At 44.9% G+C, this 13981-nt stretch overlaps 1 pseudogene; it reads right to left on the reverse strand.

The window, feature by feature from the left end:
• Positions 1-4477: 4477 nt before the first annotated feature.
• On the reverse strand, positions 4478-12829 carry LOC141112985 (casein kinase II subunit alpha-like; annotated as a pseudogene).
• Between the last annotated feature and the right edge of the window lie 1152 nt (positions 12830-13981).

Here is a 13981-nt window from a genome sequence, read left to right on the forward strand (position 1 = left end):
GTGTCATCTTCTGTGTTTAGTTTTAGACAAAAGCTTGCATTATCTGGATGTTGAACAGAAAGTTGTTACATAAAAAATGTAACTGTTTGTAACATGGTCTCTTCTATATACTGTATGACCCACTAGTTGCAACCTATATCTTTAAAAGCAGCGCAGTGGCCCTAAGGCTCCATTCACACTAGCGCGTTTTTTGATGCATTTTGCATTTTGCAGAAATGCATGGGAATTTTTTAACATGGGTTCCTATGGAACATGTTCACATCAATGCTTTTTTGTATCTCTGCGTTTTTGGAAAGGGTCGGGGACTTTTTTTCATGCAAAAAGCAGCGTTTTGCATGTAATGGATTTCAAAGGACAAGCATCAAAAACGCAAGTGCACCGTTTTTGCAGCGTTTTTGCAGCGTTTTTGCCGTTTTTTTTTTTTTTTTTGTAATTTTTTTTTAAGACTGTAAAAAAAAATGAAAAAAAAAAAAAAAAAACGCAAAACGCAAATCGCGGCAAAAACGCCGCAAAAACGCTACAAAAACGCTGCTCAAAAACGTGCCAAGCATGAAAAAAAAACCTCCAAAAACGCTCAAAAGCAACATGCATAGGTGTGAATCGAGCCTTATTCATGAAGTTGTGCTAAAGTTTCTCTCAGAAGATATCACACCTGATAATATTGCTTGAGCCTGGGTTCACACAGGAGCGGTGAGGGAAACCGCATGTGATTCGGACAGGTATTGCACCGCATTCCTGCTCAAATCACATGTCATTCTTTACAGTGCAATTTGAGCCCATTCATTTTGTATAGGATCAAATCGCACCACACCAAAAAAAACAGTTGAAGGCATTTTTTTTCCACGTCGGAATCGGATCACATGTGTGTTCACACCCATGCAATATGATTCTGGCAATCAATCGCACTGTGTTTTGTGAACTGTTCTGGGATGTCGGTAATTTAAAATTGACACCCGCAGCGGATTGCATGAACATGGTGCAATTTCAATGCGTGCGGGAAACGCACAGAATTTGTTGTATTTCCTGCACCGCATATATGTAAACCGAGGCTGAGGCCTGATTCACATCTATGCATTTTTAGTGCTTTTTACATTTTGCAGATTTGCACTACAGAACGTGTACCATAGGAAACCATGTTAAATGGACTGCAGTTCAAATCTGCAAAAAGCACTAAAAATGCATAGGTGTGAATCAGGCCTTAGAGGTTACTTCAACACATTGTTTGTGCCAATGTACAGTAACTTAAAGAATCAGAATGACTTAGCAGCATAACTCTTGAACAGGTTTAATTGTACAGTATGTGAGCAGATTAATTACAGAACCTTTGTTGCCTCAAAAAGACAGCCACCCAAGAGGATGAATAGGCCTCTGATTTTAAGGTTAAAGAAAATGAATGGTGTTTTTTATAAATAAAGCCGGAGGTGTGGAAGTTTAATTTTTCTACTATCTATAACTGCAGTTTATAAAATCATTGATTAGAAGAAGCAATAATAATTACAATTAACGCTCTATTAACTTGTAAAAACATTATTTTATAAAAATCATTGATTAGAAGAAACAATAGTAATTACAATTAAGGCTCAATTAACTTGTAAAAAGATTCTATGAGTTCTGTTGACAGGGTCTCTTAAAAAGGAATATGTTATGAATAAGTCTCTGACACCTCTGATTGAAGCAATCACTTCCACAGTTAAAAGCTGCATACTATTTTAACGCCTTCCCATCCCGCCCTGGCATCCCTTTAGAAGGGTCTGTATGCCCAAATGGAGGGGAAAAGAACTGGCCAATCACATGACCACAGGATTGGCTCTTGGTCATTAGAAGAGACCGAGAGCTGTCTTTGGCAAATCGGTCACTATGCTCTTAGCACAATAAGCTCTGCCACCCATGGACGCATATGTGCGGCATGTGGGCATTGCACATATGTGTTACATGGGCATCACACATATGTGTTACATGGGCAGCAGGAGTTCAAAGGCAATAAAGTTGATTGTCTTCAGATTCAATGTGGCTAAAGTTATCACCACGGAGTAGATATGTGGTCTATGGAATGGAAGCTTTGCTAAGAGATGTCTGAGATAGGTTCACTTTAATTTAAAAATGGCTATCATGAAATAAAAACAGGGACAGCCACAGTTGACATTTTGAAAATTCTGGATTCCTGCTGACCATCTTGAGTCCTTAACCTGAAACAAATATACAGATCAGGTTATTGTGACTTTACTTACTGCATGGTTGTCCCAGGTCAGTGGCCCATAAGTAATGAAGTCAAAGGGGCAGCTAGTATATTCTGAAGGTCACCCCCATGTATCTCTCAAGATAGGATTCGTTTAAGAGAGCTTATGTTATGTTAGGCCTAATCAGTGGCGTACCCTATGGGGGGGTGGGGGCGCCCCAGCTGTCTGGAGGATGAAGAGAATAGAGCAAAGTTTGAGGGAACTGCAAAAAATGTCCATGGCTGGGAAAGGGAAATAAACAAGGCCAAGGATAAATCCAAGGAAAATCTCCAAGCTTACTTACTGGCCAGCCCGCAGACAACCGAATCAACCTGTCTAACAGTATGCGTTAAAAACAGTGGTTTAGTCTGCGCACATTTGCAAATACATGTGTAAGCTACTGGCCACGTCAAGGCACCCTGGTATCTGTAGTTCCTATCACTGACTGATGAGTGACTCCACAGTGGAAGCACATGCATTCTAAATAGGTGGAGGGTAGATGGACTGAAGGGAACCTGTCCATAGAAAAAACTGGCAAAAATAAACCTGACTGCCAGCATGCAAATATTGACTATACTTGGCATTTAGGACACTTCCCCTTCAATAACAACATGCAACAGCATTTCCTTTCCAGAAGTCACTGAGGTGCCAGCACTACATTGGCCTTATATCCACAGGAAAAAAACTGCACTAAAAGTTCCCAGTACCCTCTTCCTCATCTGAAAGGTTGGGTGTTGTAACAACAAACCAGATACCTCCGCTTTCTTGACCAGCAAACAGAGTATATGAGTGAAAGCCTTAATCGTACATGAGCTATAAGACAGGTAAGACCCGGGTTCACTTTGGAGAACAAAACAAACCCGTGACTTAAAGTGAAATTAAATGGCTCCATGTTTTGTTTTTCTTTTTTTTTGCAAAAAAAACACACACACTTACCTGCTCTGTGCAACAATATTACACAGGGCAGCCCCTTACCTCCTCTTCTGGAGTCCCCTGTTGGTACTGTCTGCTCCTTCTTGCGGTTGCCCCCAAAGGAAGATTGTGCACTATGGGGGCCACAGACACACACACCTGCTACCTCCTAACAGGATTTGACTGACAACAGCAGGAGCCTATGCCATCAGTATGTGATACAAAGGAAGAGAGCAGTGGGCACAGCGCTGGATCAAGAGAGGGATCAGGTAAGTGTTTGTTGGGTTTTAAGGTATTAAAAGGTTTTTACCTTAATACAGAGAATGCATTAAGGTAATACACCTTTTGACTTTTAAAATCACTTTAACCTTGAGTAAATCAAAAAACTAATGGAAAAAATGTTTTTGCATTCTGTATTCATTAAATGTGTTCACATTTTACAGCAAGAGGAAAAGACCAAATAGTCTCAAAAATTAAAATCAAATAACAAAAAGAAAAGCTAATTTTCAAGGCTGCCTGTTTAGGCAAGGCATTGTGAATCAGGTTTATGTTGATGACCTAAGACAGGGGTGTCAAACTCCATTTCATCTCGGACCACATCAGCAGTATGGTTGCCCTCAAAGGGCCGGTTGTGCACTAGGACTGAGCTACATACAAAGTGCAGGGTTTAGGGATGAGCTACGCACAGAGTGCAGTGTTCAGGAGTGTGCTACTTAGAAAGTGCAGAGTTCAGGGGTGCACCATTTACACAGTGCAGGGTTGAGGAGTACCCAAGGGACCTGCTGGAGCCGCAAGCCACCCAAGGCAAAGCTGTCCTTGTACACAGAAGGCTTCTGTGCTTACAGGTGACAGTGGGGAGCAGGGAGTGGACGGCGAGAGCTGGAGGTGCCATGTTCCAGCTGAAAAACTGGGTGTGAGGGCAACATGACATGGTCTGGGGGGGCCGGGTTTGACATATGTGACCTAAGACATAACATTTGAACATCTTTCTAAAACTTAATACCACCAAGGTACTCGTATACCACTCTAGCCTAGCTACATCATATTAAGTATAGGTTCCCTTTAACCAGCATCTCTGCAAAATAAGGTGCAGCAGAAGACTGGAAAACTGCAGAGTAAAATATACTCTGTTATGACACAATGAGGTTTTTTTACTAAAGCCAGAGTGCAAAATCAGGCTCACTTCTGCATAGAATCAGCTTCTAACCTCAGCTTGTTCAATTAAGCTTTGGCAATAGAACCTGGAAGCTGATTGGTTTCTATGCAGAAGTGAGCCTGATTTTGCACTTCAAAGCTTTAGTAAATAAACCCCAAAGTCACAGGATTAAAAAAAAAAAAAAAAAAAGTTCTTATCTGCCCAAAATGTAATTGAAGCGAGGATCCAGTTCAATATCGTACTTATCAATGTAATCATACAGATCTTCTGCTCCCAGGACTTTGGCTATTCTCACCAGCTGAGAAAGAAAATAAAAATTGTTAGTCTGGTAGCAAAGAGAACAAGCTGCTGCAAATATAAGGGCCCTTTTATAATATATTTTTTATTAATTGGCCTAAAGTATAAAGTTCACGGCCCCCCCAAAAAAATTTGAGAGAATTGAGTTCATTATGCTTGACATTAATGCACTGCGTTACAGAACATTGCGGCATGTCCAGTGTGCTGCATCTTTTGGAAAAATGCTTATTTTATAGTAAAATAGTACAACACAAAAAAACGAAATGTGCGTTTTAATTGGTGTGCCTTTAATTACATGACTGATTTCAAGGGAGGAAATAGGCCAACAAAAATAAAGGTAGGATAACATGTAAAACACATGCAAAATGCCTTGTGTTGCAAAAACACACCAAATTAAAAAATGCATAATGTGCTTTTAACAAAGGTCTGAACAAGACCTATAGTTGAAGGGGCCCCTGCTGTCCATCCATTGATGCAGCATACAGTGGGGATGGAAAGTATTCAGACCCCCTTAAATTTTTCACTCTTTGTTATATTGCAGCCTTTTGCTAAAATCATTTAAGTTCATTTTTTTCCTCATTAATGTATACACAGCACCCCATATTGACAGAAAAACACAGAATTGTTGACATTTTTGCAGATTTATTAAAAAAGAAAAACTGAAATATCACATGGCCCTAAGTATTCAGACCCTCTGCTGTGACACTCATATATTTAACTCAGGTGCTGTCCATTTCTTCTGATCATCCTTGAGATGGTTCTACACCTTCATTTGAGTCCAGCTGTGTTTGATTATACTGATTGGACTTGATTAGGAAAGCCACACACCTGTCTATATAAGTGCATGTCAGAGCAAATGAGAATCATGAGGTCAAAGGAACTGCCTGAAGAGCTCAGAGACAGAATTGTGGCAAGGCACAGAGGTTACAAAAAATTTCTGCTGCGCTTAAGGTTCCTAAGAGCAGAGTGGCCTCCATAATCCTTAAATGGAAGATGTTTGGGACGACCAGAACCCTTCCTAGAGCTGGCCGTCTGGCCAAACTGAGCTATCAGGGGAGAAGAGCCTTGGTGAGAGAGGTATAGAAGAACCCAAAGATCACTGTGGCTGAGCTCCAGAGATGCAGTCGGGAGATGGGAGAAAGTTGTAGAAAGTCAACCATCACTGCAGCCCTCCACCAGTCGGGGCTTTATGGCAGAGTGGCCCAATGGAAGCCTCTCCTCAGTGCAAGACACATGAAAGCCCACATGGAGTTTGCTAAAAAACACCTGAAGGACTCCAAGATGGTGAGAAATAAGATTCTCTGGTCTTATGAGACCAAGATAGAACTTTGTGGCCTTAATTCTAAGCGGTATGTGTGGAGAAAACCAGGCACTGCTCATCCCCTGTCCAATACAGTCCCAACAGTGAAGCATGGTGGTGGAAGCATCATGCTGTGGGGGTGTTTTTCAGCTGCAGGGACAGGACGATTAGTTGCAATCGAGGGAAAGATGAATGCGGCTAAGTACAGGGATATCCTGGACGAAAACCTTCTCCAGAGTGCTCAGGACCTCAGAGTGGGCCGAAGGTTTACCTTCCAACAAGACAATGACCCTAAGCACACAGCTAAAATAACAAAGGTGTGACTTCACAACAATTCCGTGACTGTTCTTGAATGGCCCAGCCAGAGCCCTGACTTAAACCCAACTGAGCATCTCTGGAGAGACCTAAAAATGGTTGTCCACCAATGTTTACCATACAACCTGACAGAACTGGAGAGGATCTGCAAGGAGAAATGGCAGAGGATCCCCAAATCCAGGTGTGAAAAACTTGTTGCACATTTCCCAAAAAGACTCATGCCTGTATTAGATCAAAAGGGTGCTTCTACTAAATACTGAGCAAAGGGTCTGAATACTTAGGACCATGTGATATTTCAGTTTTTCTTTTTTAATAAATCTGCAAAAATGTCAACAATTCTGTGTTTTTCTGTCAATATGGGGTGCTGTGTGCTCTCGCACGCCCCCTGGGGCATGCACCCAGGAATATCCGTGACCGGACCTGACGCATCACGGATCACGGTAAATGACCGCTGATAGCGGCCGTTTACCACATGATCGATCACTTGTAAACAAACCTGCGTCACATCCAGTTCCTCTCTCCCCTCTCTGTACAGATCAGTAAAGTGCGAGGAGAGAGGGGTAGAGTTCAGTGGCAGCAGCGCTGTGGACTGGATGTTTAGTGCCCACAGCGCTGATATGTGCCCATTCCAGCCATCCATCCATACTCCGCCATCCATGCTCAGCGTAGCCATCCATGCTCAGCGTAGCCATCCATGCTCAGCATACTCATTCATCCATCCATGCTCTCCCATCCATACTCAGCATACTCATCCATCCATCCATGCTCACCCATCCATACTCAGCATACTCACTCATCCATATTCATCCATCCATACTCATCCATCCATGCTCAGCATACCCATCCATGCTCACCTATCCATACTCCTCCATACTCAGCATACTCATGCATCCATCCATGCTCAGCCATACATACTCAGCATACCCATCCATACTCCTCCATACTCATCCATCCATCCATGCTCAGTCATCCATACTCAGCATACTCAGCCATCCATCCATGCTCAGCCATCCATACTCAGCATACTCATCCATCCATCCATACTCAGCATTCTCAGCCATCCATACTCAGCATACCCATCCATACATGCTCAGCCACCCATACTCAGCATACTCATCCATCCATCCATGCTCAGCCATTCATCCATCCATGCTCAGCCATCCCATCCACCCCCATCCATAATTAGCCATACCCATCCATACCCAGCCATACCCAGCAATACCCAGCCGTACTCAGTCATACCCAGCCGTACTCAGCTGTACTCAGCCATACTCAGCTGTACCCAGCCATACTCAGCTGTACCCAGACATTCTCAGTCGTACCCAGCCATACTCAGTCGTACCCAGCCATACTCAGCCGTACCCAGCGATCCCATCAATACCCAGCCATACTCAGTCGTACCTAGCCATTTATTTATTATTTATTTCAGGTACTTATATAGCGCCGTCAATTTATGCAGCGCTTTACATATACATTGTACATTCACATCAGTCCCTACCCTCAAGGAGCTTACAATCTAAGGTCCCTAACCCACATTCATACATACTAGGGACAATTTAGACAGGATCCAATTAACCTACCAGCATGTCTTTGGAGTGTGGGAGGAAACCGGAGTACCCGGAGGAAACCGTACCCAGCCATCCCATCTATACCCAGCAATACACAGCCATACCCGGCCATACTCAGCCATACCCGGCCATACTCAGCCATACTCATTCAAACTCAGTCATCCCATCCATACTCAGCCATCCCCATCCACGGCTCATCTATCCTCATTCATGCTCATCTATGCCACATCAGATCTCATCCATGCCACATCCATGCCACTACAGTGGCTCACAAAAGTGTAATAGGTAGTTAAATTAGATTTGAAACTTATGCCCCTAGAACACCTGATGGTGCTCCCTGCCTGTTGGGCCTCTCTATGTGGCCACGCTGGGGAAAAGTCTCACAACTGTGGTATTGCCGTACTCAGGAGGAGTAGGAGAATATATTTTGGTATGTACATGCTATGTGTTAGAAACATTGTGTAAATGGACAACAATGTGTAAAAAAATGCGTTTTCATTTTCTTTACACATTTTCCAAAAACGTGTAGAAAAAAAATGACATGTTCAAAAGACTCATTATGCCTCATAGATTATACATCGGGATGTTTTCTTTCCAAAATGGGGTAATTTTTGGGGCGTTTCCATTGTCCTGGTACTCCAGGGCCTTCAAAAGTGCAAGAGGTAGTCAAGAAATTATATGTGTAATTTATTCTCAAAGAACGCCTGGCGGTGCTCCCTGCATGTTGCGCCTTTGTATGTGGCCACGCTGTGTAAAAGTCTCACACATGTGGTATCGCCATACTCAGGAGAAGTAGTAGAATGTGTTTTGGGATGTAATTTGTGCTATGCATATGCTGTGTGTGAGAAATAACCTGCTAATATAAATAACAATTTTGTGGGAAAAAAAAGAAAAAAAATCTTGATTTTGCAAAGAATTGTGGGGAAAAAAATTACAACTTCAAAAAACTCACCATGCCTCTAACTAAATACCTTGGAATGTCTAATTTCCAAAAAGGGGTCATTTGGGGGGTATTTGTACTTTCCTGGCTTGTTATGCTCGGTTCACACTAGGACGACTTGTCAGGCGACCTAGGTCGCCTGACAAGTAGCGTCCCGTTCAGTACAATGGAACCGTTCTAATCGGAGCGACGCAAGTCGCTCCGACTTAGAAAAAGGTTCCTGTACTACTTTGGGGGCGACTTGGGGCGACTTGCATAGACTTCTATACAGAAGTCGTTTTGCAAGTCGCCGTGGCAGTCGTGTGCAGGTCGCCTCGGTGAGGCGACCTGCAAGTCGTGCCGCCCCTGGTGTGCACCGAGCCTTAGGCTCGATTCACACAGGGGCAATACGACTTCAACGCGACTTTGCAACGCGACTTCAACCCGACTTCAACACGACTTGTGGATCCGACTTTCAATGAACGGGGATCCGACTTGGATCCCCGCCACTGTGTTTGGTATGAATCTTTAGGGGGAACTCCGCGCCAAATTTTAAATAAAAATCCGGCATGGGTTCCCCCCCCAGGGGCATACCAGGCCCTTGGGTCCGGTATGGATCTTGAGAGGAACCCCCCTACGCCGAAAGGACGGCGTGGGGGGTCCCCCCCAATCCATACCAGACCCTTATCCGAGCACGCAGCCCGGCCGGACAGGAATGGGGGTGGGGACGAGCGAGCGCCCCCCCCCCTCCTGAACCGTACCAGGCCGCATGCCCTCAACATGGGGGGGTTGGTGCCTTGGGGGAGGGGGGCGCGCTGCGGCCCCCCCACCCCAAAGCACCTTGTCCCCATGTTGATGAGGACAAGGGCCTCTTCCCGACAACCCTGGCCGTTGGTTGTCGGGGTCTGCGGGTGGGGGCTTATCGGAATCCGGGAGCCCCCTTTAATAAGGGGGCCCCCAGATCCCGGCCCCCCACCCTATGAGAATGAGTATGGGGTACATCGTACCCCTACCCATTCACCTAGGGAAAAGTGTCAATTTAAAAAAAAAACACTACATAGATTTTTAAAGTATTTTATTAGACAGCTCCGGGGTCTTCTTCCGACTTCGGGGGTCTCTCCGGTTCTTCTCCGCGCTCTCCGGGTCTTCTGCCGGTCTCCTCCGCTCTCTTCTGCCGCTCTTTTGCTAAAGCGGAGGAGCCCGGTCTTCCGTCTTCTGTCCTCTTTTCTTCTGATGTTGACACGACGCTCTCTCCGGCTAGAATGCTCTCTGTGCGCTCTGCTCTGACTTATATAGGCGGTGACCCCGCCCCCTTATGCCGTCACAGTCCCTGGGCATGCTGGGACTATGACTGCATAAGGGGGCGTGGTCATTGGGCGATGACCACGCCCCTAAAACGTCACAGTCCCAGCATGCCCAGGGACTGTGACGGCATAAGGGGGCGTGGTCACCACCTATATAAGTCAGAGCGGAGCGCTCAGAGTGCATTCCAGCCCCAGAGAGCGTCGTGTCAACATCAGGAGAAAAGAGGGCAGAAGACGGAAGACCGGGCTCCTCCGCTTTAGCAAAAGAGCGGCAGAAGAGAGCGGAGGAGCCCGGCAGAAGACCCGGAGAGCGCGGAGAAGAACCGGAGAGACCCCCGAAGAGAAGAAGGCAGCAGACCGGGCTCCTCCGCTATAGCAAAAGAGCGGCAAAAGAGCAGAAAATAGCGGAGCAGCCCGGCAGAAGACCCGGAGAGCGCGGAGAAGACCCCCGAAGACGGAAGAAGACCCCCGGAGCTGTCTAATAAAATACTTTAAAAATCTATGTAGTGTTTTTTTTTTAAATTGACACTTTTTCCCTAGGTGAATGGGTAGGGGTACGATGTACCCCATACTCATTCACATAGGGTGGGGGGCCGGGATCTGGGGGCCCCCTTATTAAAGGGGGCTCCCGGATTCCGATAAGCCCTCCGCCCGCAGACCCCGACAACCAACGGCCAGGGTTGTCGGGAAGAGGCCCTTGTCCTCATCAACATGGGGACAAGGTGCTTTGGGGTGGGGGGGCCGCAGCGCGCCCCCCTCCCCCAAGGCACCAACCCCCCCATGTTGAGGGCATGCGGCCTGGTACGGTTCAGGAGGGGGGGGGCGCTCGCTCGTCCCCACCCCCATTCCTGTCCGGCTGGGCTGCGTGCTCGGATAAGGGTCTGGTATGGATTGGGGGGGACCCCCCACGCAGTTTTTTCGGCGTAGGGGGTTTCCCTCAAGGTCCATACCAGACCCAAGGGCCTGGTATGCCCCTGGAGGGGGAACCCATGCCGGATTTTTATTTAAAATTTGGCGCGGAGTTCCCCCTCAAGATCATCTGAGCACAAGTCGCATGCCGAAGTCGGATCATGCGAGACGGCGATCCGACTTCAATGATAGTCAATAGGCTGAAGTCGGATCAAAGTCGGATCAAAGTAGTACAGGGAGTACGCTCTGAAGTCGGAGCGACCTCAGTAGTGTCTATTAAGACGCTCCCATTCACTTAAATGTGAATCTCTTTCTGGGGCGACTTGGGGCGACTTGAGGGCATACAAGTCGGATCCCAAGTCGCCCCAGTGTGAACCGAGCCTTAGGGTCTCAAGAAATGAGATAGGCTGTCAGTGCATCAGGTGTGATCAATTTTCAGAGATTGGCACCATAGCTTGTGGACTCTATAACTTTCACAAAGATCAAATAATATACACCGATTTGGGTTATTTTTACCAAAGATATGTAGCAATATAAATGTTGGCCAAAATATATGAAGAAAAATTACTAATTTGCAAAATTCTGCAATTCTGCAAAACAGAAACAAAGAAAAATGCATTTTTTTACAGAATTTTTGGTCTTTTTTTCTTTTATAGCGCAAAAAATAAAAAACCCAGCGGTGATTAAATGCCACCAAAAGAAATCTCTATTTGTGTGAAAAAAAGGACAAACATTTCATATAGGTACAGTGTTGCATGACTGAGTAATTGTCATTCAAAATGTGAGAGCACCGAAAGCTGAAAATTGGTCTGGTTAGGAAGGGGGTTTAAGTGCCCAGTGGGTAAGTGGTTAAATTACATTTTGCAATCATTTAATAAACTAAACAGAAGATATGGGTTGGCATAACAGTGTAGTCAATCCATGTCATAAATATGTCACACCTGGGGCAAAATATCTGTTTCTCACTTAGGCCTGGTTCACACTGATGTGACAATTGCTCCAACTTTAGAGCATGTGTTGCATCAGAAGTCAAACCTCAGTTGGACCCTATTCTGTGCACTGGAACCGTTCTAATCGGTGAAACCTGAGTTGCCCCAGCTTAGAAAAAAATGACTGCAATACTTTTTTGTCAGACTTGCATTAAAATCGCAGGCAAGTTGTGCCGAAGTCGCGCTGGGGTCTGACTTTGAAGTCAGGGGCAGTGTGAGCCCGGGCTAACGCAAAGGATTGACTGCAGAGACTCACCTGATTGTAATTATCATGTCCATGGAAAAATGGCTCCTTTCTGAAGATCACCTCAAAACTAACCGGCAGACAGTCCACCACATGCTTACCTGATAATCGACAAGCAGCTTTGGCCCTTTGAAGTATATGGAGGCGTCTCTCACATTGTATTTAGGGTTGCCACTTTTTCTTCAAGCCAAACCTGAACACTTTAGTGGTGCACAGCAATTTTTGTTCTTTTTTTTACTATACACTATAGAATTGTAATAGACCTGAGACACCTTTGGGCACTCCAAAGAGAATAGTAATGCAGCACACATAGTGCCCCCTCACCCTTCTATCAGGCCCCATTCCAAGCCACATTCCTGTTTGAATAATGTGTCCGGGTTTCTGGTGGACTGAAACCTGGACACATGAATCAAAACCCAGACTTTCCAGGTGAATCCCGGACAGGTGGCAACCCTAACTGTATTCCTGGCCCGGGTGATAGAACTCTGCAAGACCCCAATCTATTAGTTGGAGCTGGAGGGAGAGAGAAAAATAGAAGGTTGCAATGTTTTTTTCCTTTGATGGGAAGTTCCTGGAACATTCTGCGGATGTTGCATACCTTTCTGTGCTCGTGATCAATCATAACGTTATGAGGTTTCACGTCCCTGTGCATGATACCCATACTGTGACAATAATCCAGATCCTGAAGGGGACAAAGCATATTGAAAAATGTTCAAAAATGTTTTTAATTCTTTACTTCACAGCATAAATATTACATAAGCCTAATAAACAGATATACAGTGCCTTGTAAATGTATTCACCCCCCCTCTGCATTTTTCGTGTTTGGTTGCCTCACAACCTGAAATTAACATGGATTGTTTGAGGATTTGTATCATTTCATTTACAGAACATGCCCACAAATTTAAAGATTTTTTTTTTTTATTGTAAAGCAAGCAACAAATAGGACAAAATAACAGAAAAAGTCAATGTGCATAACTATTCACCCCCCTAAAGTTAACACTTTGTAGAGCCACCTTTTGCGGCTATCACAGCTCCAAATCGCTTTGGATAAGTCTCTATGAACTTGCCACATCTTACCACTGGGATTTTTGCCCATTCCTCCTTGCAAAACTGCTCTAGCTCCTTCAAGTTAGATAATTTGCGCTTGTGAACAGCAATCTTTAAGTCTGACCACAGATTTTCTATTGGATTGAGGTCTGGGCATTGACTAGGCCATTCCAACACATTTACATATTTCCCCTTAAACCACTCAAGTGTTGCTTTAGCAGTGTGTTTGGGGTCATTGTCCTGCTGGAAGGTGAACCTCCATCCTAGTCTCAAATCACACACAGAGTGGTACAGATTTTGCTCAAGAATATCCCTGTATTTAGCACCATCCATCTTTCCCTCAACTCTGACAAGTTTCCCAGTCCCAACTGCTGAAAAACATCCCCACAGCATGATGCTGCCACCCAGGGCCGCTGATAGAAATCATGGGGCCCCGTACAGCCTACCTGATGGGGCCCCCTTCAGCCCCACCCCTGGTCCCGGCCCTGGCCCCTCCTTCAGCCCCACCCCTGGCCCCGCCCTTGGTCCCTCCCCAGACCCCGCTTTGAAACAAAGTGCAGATTTGTCTACAAGTGTAAAACATCAAAATTAACCAAAATAGATGCAGCGCTAATACAAAATAATAATAAGACAAGTAACAGGTGAAAAAATTATTTTGTGAAAAATAATTTTTTGTGAAAAGCAATAATTTACACATGAAAAATGAAAACTAAAGCAAGGTCCCAATAGTATTTCAGTCCATATGTGATAAACGAGAACAAAAAATTATTTTAGACCAAAATATCCTGTGAAAAAATATATTAGT

This window comes from Aquarana catesbeiana, linkage group LG11 (genome assembly GCF_042186555.1).
Source record: "Aquarana catesbeiana isolate 2022-GZ linkage group LG11, ASM4218655v1, whole genome shotgun sequence".
NCBI classification, from domain to species: domain Eukaryota; kingdom Metazoa; phylum Chordata; class Amphibia; order Anura; family Ranidae; genus Aquarana; species Aquarana catesbeiana.